The following is a 10,140-nucleotide window of genomic DNA, read 5'->3' as shown; positions in this document are numbered from 1 at the left end:
ATTTCACCATGCTCAAATGGATATTAATGTCTCCTTTTCTTTATTTTTACCAATCTACCAATACAGTTGACTATAGGTCCAGTGGTTCCTCAATTAAAAGTTTAGAGCTTATGCCGTGACCATTTGTGTCTGGTGGCAGATTTTAGTAAATTGCGTCATTTTGTCATTGCACCACGCTATCACAAGGGGGAGTTAGAACGCCAATCTATCGGTAGTCTGAACTGTGCACAGACTGACTATATTTTCGTAAATGAATGGAGGTGAGAATGTCGAAGAGTCTCTCTTCTTTGGCATTAGAGTCCTGCATCAGTCAAAAAATAATAATTGCTGGCGGGTGGTCCCGGAGTTGAGAGAGAACTTCACCCTTATAAGCCATGTCTTGAAATATGCAGACAGACGGATTAAAAGTTAAATTTCATTGTATTACTTCTGACAGCCAAATTTCTAACTCCACCCATAATGTTTGGACTTCATAACATTCCCAGAAGACATGGATTATTATAACCTAATGAAAAATGAACATGGTAATCTAATTTAATTTACTAGTACAGTAAGTGAGCAAAATGCCTCCGCAATAAGTGATCCAACTTGAGTATTTATTCCTATTAATTTAATGTATGTGTCCTATAATAATGACAATGTCTTAGCAAACAGATTTTTTTTCAGAAGCTTTATGACAACGAAAGGTCGATTCTGTTGTATTCTCCATCGTTATGCATGCAACTTCTATTTTTATTCTCTTTGTCACTGAGAAAAGAACACGTTTTCCTCCCGTGTGCAGTCATGACCCTCACCGCTGATGTCAACAATGGCCGCCTTCGTAAATTCACTCTGGCTATCTACTCTGATTTCAGAGCACTCTCGTTTGAGTGCGTCAGAGCGCAGAACAACTGATGAATTTACGAACGCTCAACACCCGTTGAATATGGTCAGTGTCAGTAAACATTGGCAAAAAAACTTTATTAAATTGTTGCCAGCAGCATAGTTACAGCCACCAACGCTCTGGATAACATGAAAACAGCCTAACCAGCTCTGCTAGTGCAAGTAAAATGGTCAGATGAGGTGTTCTTTCATTTGGTGTTCTGCTAGCTAACTTATTCCAGTTAGCTTGTGTGCTTGACTGCCGTTGTGAGGTCAGAACACTCGGATCAACCCTACTCCTCGGCCAGAACTTCCAGTGTGCGCTCCGAATTTACGAATGGACTCCAGACTAATTTTCTAGCACTCCAGACTGAATTTACGAATGCACCCAATGTTGAGCTGTCAGTGTTGAGGCGCGTGCTCACTTCAAGAGTATGCGCGCTCCCGAGACTGCAGGAAAAATGGCGGCGCTCATGACTCTCACCCAGGTAATGCTAAATACTTGACAAATGTAATACTTTCCGAAGGTTTTTGTAATGGGAAAATGGTGTACATTAGTTAGTTTAATAAATATTGAAAGGCATTTTATCATATGGTAGCCATCAGCCGAGAGGTCAAATATTGCTGCGGATCCCCTTGCTAGTTAACATTAGCTGTTAGCATTTTTGCCTGTATCTTACACAGGATTCCAACCATGTAGCTACTAACGTTAGCAAAGATTGTCTATTAAATTGACAAGATACTCGACTAACCATTCTAACAATGAAAATACATGTCCTCAAAGATGGAAGCGAGATCAAGTTGGATGGAAGGAGCTATAGGAGGACTGCCTCAATGTAATAGCTGGAATGGAATTAATGGAACGGAGTCAAACATGTTTGATACTGTTCAATTTATTCCATTCCAGCCATTACAATGAGCCTTCCCCCACCAGCCATTACAATGAGCTCATCCTCCTATATAACCTCCCATCAGCCTCCTCTGTACGGGAAACATATGGTATACTCCGTCCAGCAAAATGCTTACTTGCAGGTTCTCTATGGCTAGAATGGTCAGGTGGTAGCCAATGACACCTGACCATTCTAACCAATGAGAGGGCAGATATGTGTGTGAACAACAGTCCATAGAGATAGATAGAGGACTCATCTTTGTATCTTTGCCATTATAGTGTCTGTGACAGCTTTAATGGCACTGCCCAAGCTATCTCCATTTTGAAGTAGTCCATTTTCTTCTTCTTTATTGGCTGATTGCTCCCAACTCATCCCCATCCAGTGGACTACTTGAAAATGGTGGAAGCCCCCAATGGCAATGTCCAGGGCCTAAAATTGACACCCGCCACCAGCCAAATGCAGATAGATATTGTAATTGGCAGGTAAGATGTCCATTTCACCAGCCTCGTTGGCAGTTGGTCAGGGCTTCACATTTCACTCGCATTTGTGAATAAAAATTGTCAAGTATGAACCCATTTATAATAAAATAAATGCTGCAGTAGCTGTTTTCAAAGTATTTCTGCTGTTTTGTTTCATAACTGGTAAATGAATCACACAAAGTCAAAGAACTACAAATCCTATATAGCCTATTCCACCACGCGCTGCAAAACTGCTGGCAGGGGTATGTGCACACATGAAGAGCTGAGTGAAAGATTACTTTTTAGAAGTGCTGTGCACAGGTGTAAAAGTTGGTCTAATTTACTTGAAATGAAAGTCTACTGAAGTGAGACTTTATCCTTGTGTTTCTTGGCTATCTACATTGTTTTGTTCACACGCTAGGTTGTTTTTCTATGTTTGAGTTTCAACTGCTAGGGAAGAAAAGACAACGCTTCTACTAGTCACACTCCATCTCTCAGGCACAAACATGACTAGAGTTTCATTACCACAGTAACCTCCCAGTGACCTAGCGGAACGCCTCACCAATATCCAATGGTAGAGCGTGGCGCAAAATACAAATACCTCAAAAATGCTATAACTTCAATTTCTCAAACATATGACTATTTTACACCATTTTAAAGACAAGACTCTCGTTAATCTAACCACATTGTCCGATTTCAAAAAGGCTTTACAGCGAAAGCAAAACATTAGATTATGTCAGGAGAGTACCCTGCCAAAAATAATCCCACAGCCATTTTCAAAGCAAGCATATATGTCACAAAAACCAAAACCACAGCTAAATGCAGCACTAACTTTTGATGATCTTCATCAGATGACACTCCTAGGATATTTTATTATACAATACATGCATGTTTTATTCAATCAAGTTCATATTTACATCAAAAACCAGCTTTTTACATTAGCATGTGATGTTCAGAACTAGCAAACTTCCGGTGAATTTACTAAATTACTCACGATAAACGTTGACAAAAAAAACATAACAATTATTTTAAGAATTATAGATACAGAACTCCGTTATGCAATCGCGGTGTCAGATTTTAAAATAGCTTTTCGGTGAAAGCACATTTTGCGAAATTCTGAGTACATAGCCCGGCCATCACGGCTAGCTAATTTGACACCCACCAAGTTTGGCCCTCACCAAACTCAGATTTACTATAAGAAACATTGGATTACCTTTGCTGTTCTTCGTCAGAATGCACTCCCAGGACTTCTACTTCAACAAATGTTGTTTTGGTTCCAAATAATCCATAGTTATATTCAAATACCGCCGTTTTGTTCGTGCGTTCAAGTCACTGTCTGAAGGGTGAAGCGCAAGCGCATTTCGTGACAAAATATTTCAAAATATTCCATTACCGTACTTCGAAGCATGTCAAACGCTGTTTAAAATCAATGTTTATGCTATTTTTCACGTAAAATAACAATAATATTCCAACCGGGCGATGTTATATTCATTCAAAGACTGAAATAAAAAAATGGAGTCGTCTCGTGCATGCGCATCTCCAGTGTCATTGTTCCCTGCCTGACCACTCACAAAAACTCCTGCTGTTTTTCGCCCAGAGACTGCAGAGACGTCATTCCACTTTCTGGCGCCTTCTGAGAGCCAATGGAAGCCTTAAAAATGTCACGTTACAGCAGAGATGCTGTATTTTCGATAGAGATGCCACAGAAGGAGAACAAATTGTCAGACAGGGCACTTCCTGTATGGAATCTTCTCAGGTTTTGGCCTGCCATATGAGTGCTGTTATAATCACAGACACCATTCAAACAGTTTTAGAAACTGTAGAGTGTTTTCTATCCAAATCTACTAATTATATGCATATTCTAGTTTCTGGGCAGGAGTAGTAACCAGATTAAATCGGGTACGTTTTTTATCCGGCCGTGAAAATACTGCCCCCTATCCGAAACAGGTTAAAGGGGCAGGTGAACATTTCTGTCTCATCTGTGATATTTTGGTTAAAAGACTCCGGTCACAAAAATGGAATGAAACAAAGTACCACATTGTCATACTAGTAATACATGTATTGTTTTAGATGTTACAAAGCATGCTCATCTGTTTTTTGTGAGTTTTGTTGGTGTAATTTTAGCAACAACAAAATATTTTGTCTGCTTAAAAATCTGAGAGGCTGGTAGGTTTTAAAATCTACCTCCCACAGTGGCTGCTGGACCAAAAAGGTAATTTTATGCCCTAGCAATGTCCATGGTAAAACAGGTTATATCTATTATGAGTCCTCTATCTATGTCTATGTCAACAGGCAACAGCCAAAATGCACCTATATCATCGCATTTGTAATAACCAAACCATTACGAAACTTATATTTGATCAAATAAGCCTCACGTAGCAAATGAGCAATTCCCTTTTTTGTTGACCAAATGCAATGCTCTCGTTGACCTCCATACAAAAATTCCTCACCTCGTGGGCAGCTTTTGGGAGGAGTAAAACCTCTCGGTTCGCCTCTTCCTCTCTACTACTAGCATGTTAGTTGTGTTATTTGGTTGCTAGCTAGCTCTATGTTTTTCTAATATCCTGAATCACATTGACCATGCTCACTATCGTAGTTGTGTCAGTAACACTGTGAAACAGTAAGCTAGCTACTAATCAGGTTCCCTGTGGTTCCCTGTTCCCTGTGGCTCAGTTGGTGGAGCATGGTGTTTGCAACGCTAGGGTTGTGGGTTCGATTCCCACGGGGGTCAATACAAAAAATAAAATGTATGAAATGTATGCATTCACTACTGTAAGTCGCTCTGGATAAGAGCGTCTGCTAAATGACAAAAATGTAATCAATTTGAAGTTAGCTTGCTGGCAACTGGCAAGTTACCAAAGTTTAGCTGCTAGTGACGCTCAGCTTTCATTTCCTTTTTGATTTTCCTCATCCTCACTGGTTACACAGTTTCTGTTCCTTTTGGCTATTGACTTGCTCTACTTCATCTAGATTACCAAATTATGTGGGCTGCTTTAGTTAGATTGTCATGGAAGACATGAAATAAGTGACAATGATTTAGACACTGTTTAATTTGCTGTAACTTTAGCTGTGACAACGTAGGCTACATCTTTAAAGTATTCACACCCCTTGACTTTGTTGTGTTACAGTCTGAATTTAAAATTGATTCAATTGAGATGTTTTGTTACTGGCCTACACACAATAACCCATAATATGAACGTGGAATTGAGTTTTTCATTATTTCATTTTTTCATATTTTCTTTTTACAAATTAATTCTTCAACCCCTTTTATGTCAAGCCTAAATAGGTTCAGGATTAAAAATGTTCTTAACAAGTCACATAATACGCTGCATGGACTCACTCTGTTTGCATTTATAGTGTTTAACATTAATTTTGAATGAGTACCTCATCTCTGTACCCCACACATACAATTATCTGTAAGGTCCCTCAGTCGAGCAGTGAATTTCAAACACAGCTTCAACCACAAAGACCAGAGAGGTTTTCCAATGCTTTGCAAAGAAGGGTACCTTTTGGTAGATGTGTAAGAAAAACTTACATTGAATAACCATTTGGGCATGGTGAAGTTAATAATTACACTTTGGATACAAAGAAACAGGCGTCCTTCCTAACTCCTTTGCCGGCGAGGAAGGAAACCGCTCAGGGATTTCAGTTAAAGAGTTCAATGGCTGTGATAAGAGAGAACTGAGGATGGATCAACAACATTGTAGTTACCCCACAATACTACCCTAATTGACAGTGAACAGAAGGAATAAAATAAACATATTCCAAAACATGCATCCAGTTTGCAACAAGGCATGAAATGTGGCAAAGCAATTAACTTTTTGTCACAAATACAAAGTGGTATGTTTGGGGCAAATCCAATACAACACATTATTGAGTTCCACTCTCCATATTGTAAAGCATTGTTGTGACTGCATCGTGTTATGGGTATACTTGTCAAATCAAATTTTATTTGTCACATACACATGGTTAGCAGATGTTAATGCGAGTGTAGCGAAATGCTTGTGCTTCTAGTTCCGACCATGCAGTAATATCTAACAAGTAATCTAACAAGCAATCTAACAATTTCACAACAACTACCTTTTACACACTTGTGTGTAATCAGATTGGTCGGACCAGCGTTGGAAAGACCTGAGCACGGGCGTTTCCAGTTTTGGTTTCTATCTATAGGCTGGGAGCAACAAAATGGAGTCGTGGTCAGATTTGCCGAAAGGAGGGCGAGGGAGGGCTTTGTATGCGTTGCGGAAGTTAGAGTAACAATGTAATCATTAAGGACTAGGGAGTTTTTCAGGATAAAAAATAAACAGAATGGAGCTAAGCACCGACAAAATCCTAGAGGAAAACCTAGAGGAAAACCTGGTTCAGTTTGCTTTCCATTAGACACTGGGAGATTAATTAACTTTTCAGCAGGAAAATAACCTAAAACACAATGCCAAATCTACACTGGAGTTGTGTAGATTTACTTAAATCTACTTGCAAATCTATGGAAAGACATGAACATGGTTGTCTAGCAATGATCAGCAACCCATTTGACAGAGCTTGAAGACTTCTGAATGGAATAATGGGCAAATGTTGCAGAATCCAAGTGTGCAAAGCTCTACAGCTGTAATCACTGCCGAAGGTGCTTCTACAAAGTACTTATGGAAACTAGATATTTCTGTATTTCATTCTCAATAAATTTGCAAAAATGTCTAAAAACATGTTTTCTCTTTGTCATTATGGGGTATTGTGTGTAGATGAGTGAGAAATTATATTTAATCAATTTTGAATTCAGGCTATAACACAACAAAATCTGGAATAAATCAAGGGGTATGAATACTTTCTTAAGGCACTGTAAGTAGGCCTTAATGTGTAAGTAAAGGTTCCATTTCTTCACTACATCTCCCCTGACGTTTCTTGATTTCCTTGTAGTTATCGAGTGGAAACCCAGCGTACGAGGTCTACTACAGACAGGTAAATATCCACTGCTGAGTGTGATAATTTGTGCCATTCATGTTTTGTTTAAGGTTTAGTCCATTTACTTGCTATGTCTCTACAGAAGCTAGCCACTCTTCTTGTTCATTCTGCATTGCATTATATTACATCTCCAATGTAGTGAAATGCAGAACGTATGAGCATAGTAGCTATATACAGAAGAAAACCCAATTCGTTACATGACCTCCATGTCAATCCTCCATTGCAGGTGGATCTGGGAAACACAGGGAAAGTAGGAGCTGCAGATGCTGCTCAATTCCTAAAGAAATCAGGCCTCTCAGACAGTACCTTGGGAAAGGTGAGTAGCAGGGACCAACGTTGTGTTGTCACAATACCAGAATTTTGATTTCGATACCAGGTTTAGTATCACTATACTCGGTACCAAAATGATGCCACTATATTCAATTTCTTTCAAAAATAAAACACCATATTAAATAACAAAAGAATATCTGAAATGTCTTTATGCAAAACAATATCTGAGACTCTTTTTGTTACTTTACAGCCTTATTCTAGAATGGATTAAATAATTTTTCCCCCTCCTCAATCTATACACAATACCCATAATGACCAACAAAAACTGTTTTTTAGAAATGTTGGCAAAGGTATTCAAATAAAAGTTTAATTATCACATTAAAGTATTCAGACCCTTTCCTCAGTACTTAGTTGAAGCACATTTTGTAGCAATTACAGCCTTGAGTCTTCTTATTGTAGAGTGGCCAGACGGAAGCCACTCCTCAGTAAAGGCACAGGACAGCCTGCTTGGAGTTTGCCAAAAGGCAGCTAAAGGACTCTGACCATGAGAAACAAGATTTTCTTGTCTGATGAAACCAAGATTGAACTTTTTGGCCCGAATTGCAAGCGTCACGTCTGGAGGAAACCTGGAACCATCCCTACAGTGAAGCATGGTTGTGGCAGCATCATGCTGTGGGGATGTTTTTCAGCGGCAGGGACTGGGAGACTAATCAGGATCGAGGGAAACATGAACGGAGCATAGTACAGAGAGATCCTTGATGAAAATCTGCTCCAAAGCACTCATGACCTCTGACTGGGGGCAAAGGTTCACCTTCCAAAAGGACAACGACCCTCTGCACACAGCCAAGACAGCGCAGGAGTGGCTTCAGGACAAGTCTCTGAATGTCCTTGAGTGGCCTGGACTTGAACCCAATGGAACATCTCTGGAGAGACCTGAAAATAGCTGTGCAGCGACGCTCCCCATGCATCTTGACAGAGCTTGAGAGGATCTGCAGAGAAGAATGGGAGAAACTCCCCAAATACAGGTGTTCCAAGCTTGTATCGTCATACCCAAGAAGACTCGAGGCTGTAATCGCTGCCAAAGGTGCTTCTACAAAGTACTGAGTACTGAGTACTGGGTCTGAATACTTATGTAAATATGATATTTCAGTTTTTTTACATTTTATAAATTTGCGCGAATGTCTAAACCTGTTTTTGCTTTGTCGTTATGGGGTATTGTATGTAGATTGATCCATTTTAGAATAAGGCTGTAACATAACAAAATGTGGAAATTGTCAAGTGGTCTGAATACTTTTCGGTAAGTTCCAAAATTACATAAAAACACTTTGAAGCTCATTTCTGAAGCTTCTATAGGCCTATTGCAAGAGTCTACACACCATAGAAATGCAACGGCTTTTACACAGCATACTACGATTCCCAGAGTGCATTTCAACTCCCACACAAACGCGAAGTAGTCTAAATACGTATATTGCTGTGTGTGCATTTGTGCATTGTGAGTGCATTTCACATGCTTACATGAATGAAATGCTGAATGTTCATGTCATTGTTACTCAAAAATATTTCAAATTTACTTGCTAGTAGAATGTTACAATCCGAAAGTCATGTGTAAACGTTTTTTATGTTGTTTTGCAACTTAACCTCCCTTGCACTGCATTGTAAAACTTTTGCGTAGTTGTTTTGGTGGGCTGGCCTTCACCATCTGCTCTGTAAGCAAAGTATTCCCATAGTTCGTTTCTGGAGTCAGTTTTGTCAACAAGCAGCGGGCATGGAGGTATGTTTTCGTTAGAAGCCATGCTGTCAACATATTCGCGTGCTTCTCAGAAGTGAATCGGTGTCAGATTCAAGCGAAAGTTGCCAGGCTAGTTCCCCCTTGAGAATATTCCGACAAATTACTAGACCGACTTGATCCTCTCAATCTGTATATGACGTGAGAAACATTTGACTAAAGTACTGAAAGTAACAAATTCTAGTGCTGAACCGTTTTTCATGTTCTGGTATTGAAAAGGAACCAGGCTCTTCTGGCTGTGCCCGGTGGAGATTATAAGAGAACATGGCCAATAAGGCCAGATCGTTCTTTAAGATGTTCATAGATGATGAGCAGGGTCAAATAATGCTCATTGTGTTTATATAGGGTACAACAGGTCAGCAGCTCAGGAGTAAATGTCAGTTGGCTTTTCATAGCCGAGAATTCAGAGGTCGAGACAGTAAGTGCGGTGGAGATGGAGGTAATGTATTAATATACCCACGATTATCATAATACATTAACAAAATGGATCAGTGATTTGTATTTTCCTTCAACTTTCTGAAGAGTTAAAGCAGGAATGCCCCTGTGTGTGTTTGTCTACTACCTTGTGTAACAGTTTAGCGATGACGCTAATAATGATAACCGTCTTCTGGAAGATGGAAAGGCTTTCCCTAAAACCTTCTATATTATCTACAAAGTAGCTAGTGCATGCCTGGTGTCATGATCATTTGCATCAATCCAGTGGTGATTTGTTTAGAAAACTCTGCAATCACGTGTTCTACAGAAGCACCGCTTACCAAAGTCTCATGCTACACCCCAAAATGAAAATTCTTCCATTTTTTTTCCCAGACCTCTGATGTGATTGAAGCGTTGTTGTTTTTCTACTGAATAAGTGTGATTTTGAGAGCAAAAACATAAAAAAGGGTGATATCTGAAAAAATAAAATGGAGTAAACTGAATT

General features: G+C 39.5%; 1 pseudogene; it reads left to right on the top strand.

The window, feature by feature from the left end:
- Positions 1 to 1,322: 1,322 nt before the first annotated feature.
- The window catches only part of LOC106600470 (epidermal growth factor receptor substrate 15-like 1), a 55,252-nt pseudogene continuing 46,434 nt past the window's right edge, over positions 1,323 to 10,140 (top strand).

This window comes from Salmo salar, chromosome ssa03 (assembly GCF_905237065.1).
Source record: "Salmo salar chromosome ssa03, Ssal_v3.1, whole genome shotgun sequence".
NCBI lineage: Eukaryota > Metazoa > Chordata > Actinopteri > Salmoniformes > Salmonidae > Salmo > Salmo salar.
Note: the sequence above shows the minus strand (reverse complement) of the source record. Positions and strands in the feature narration are given on the sequence as shown.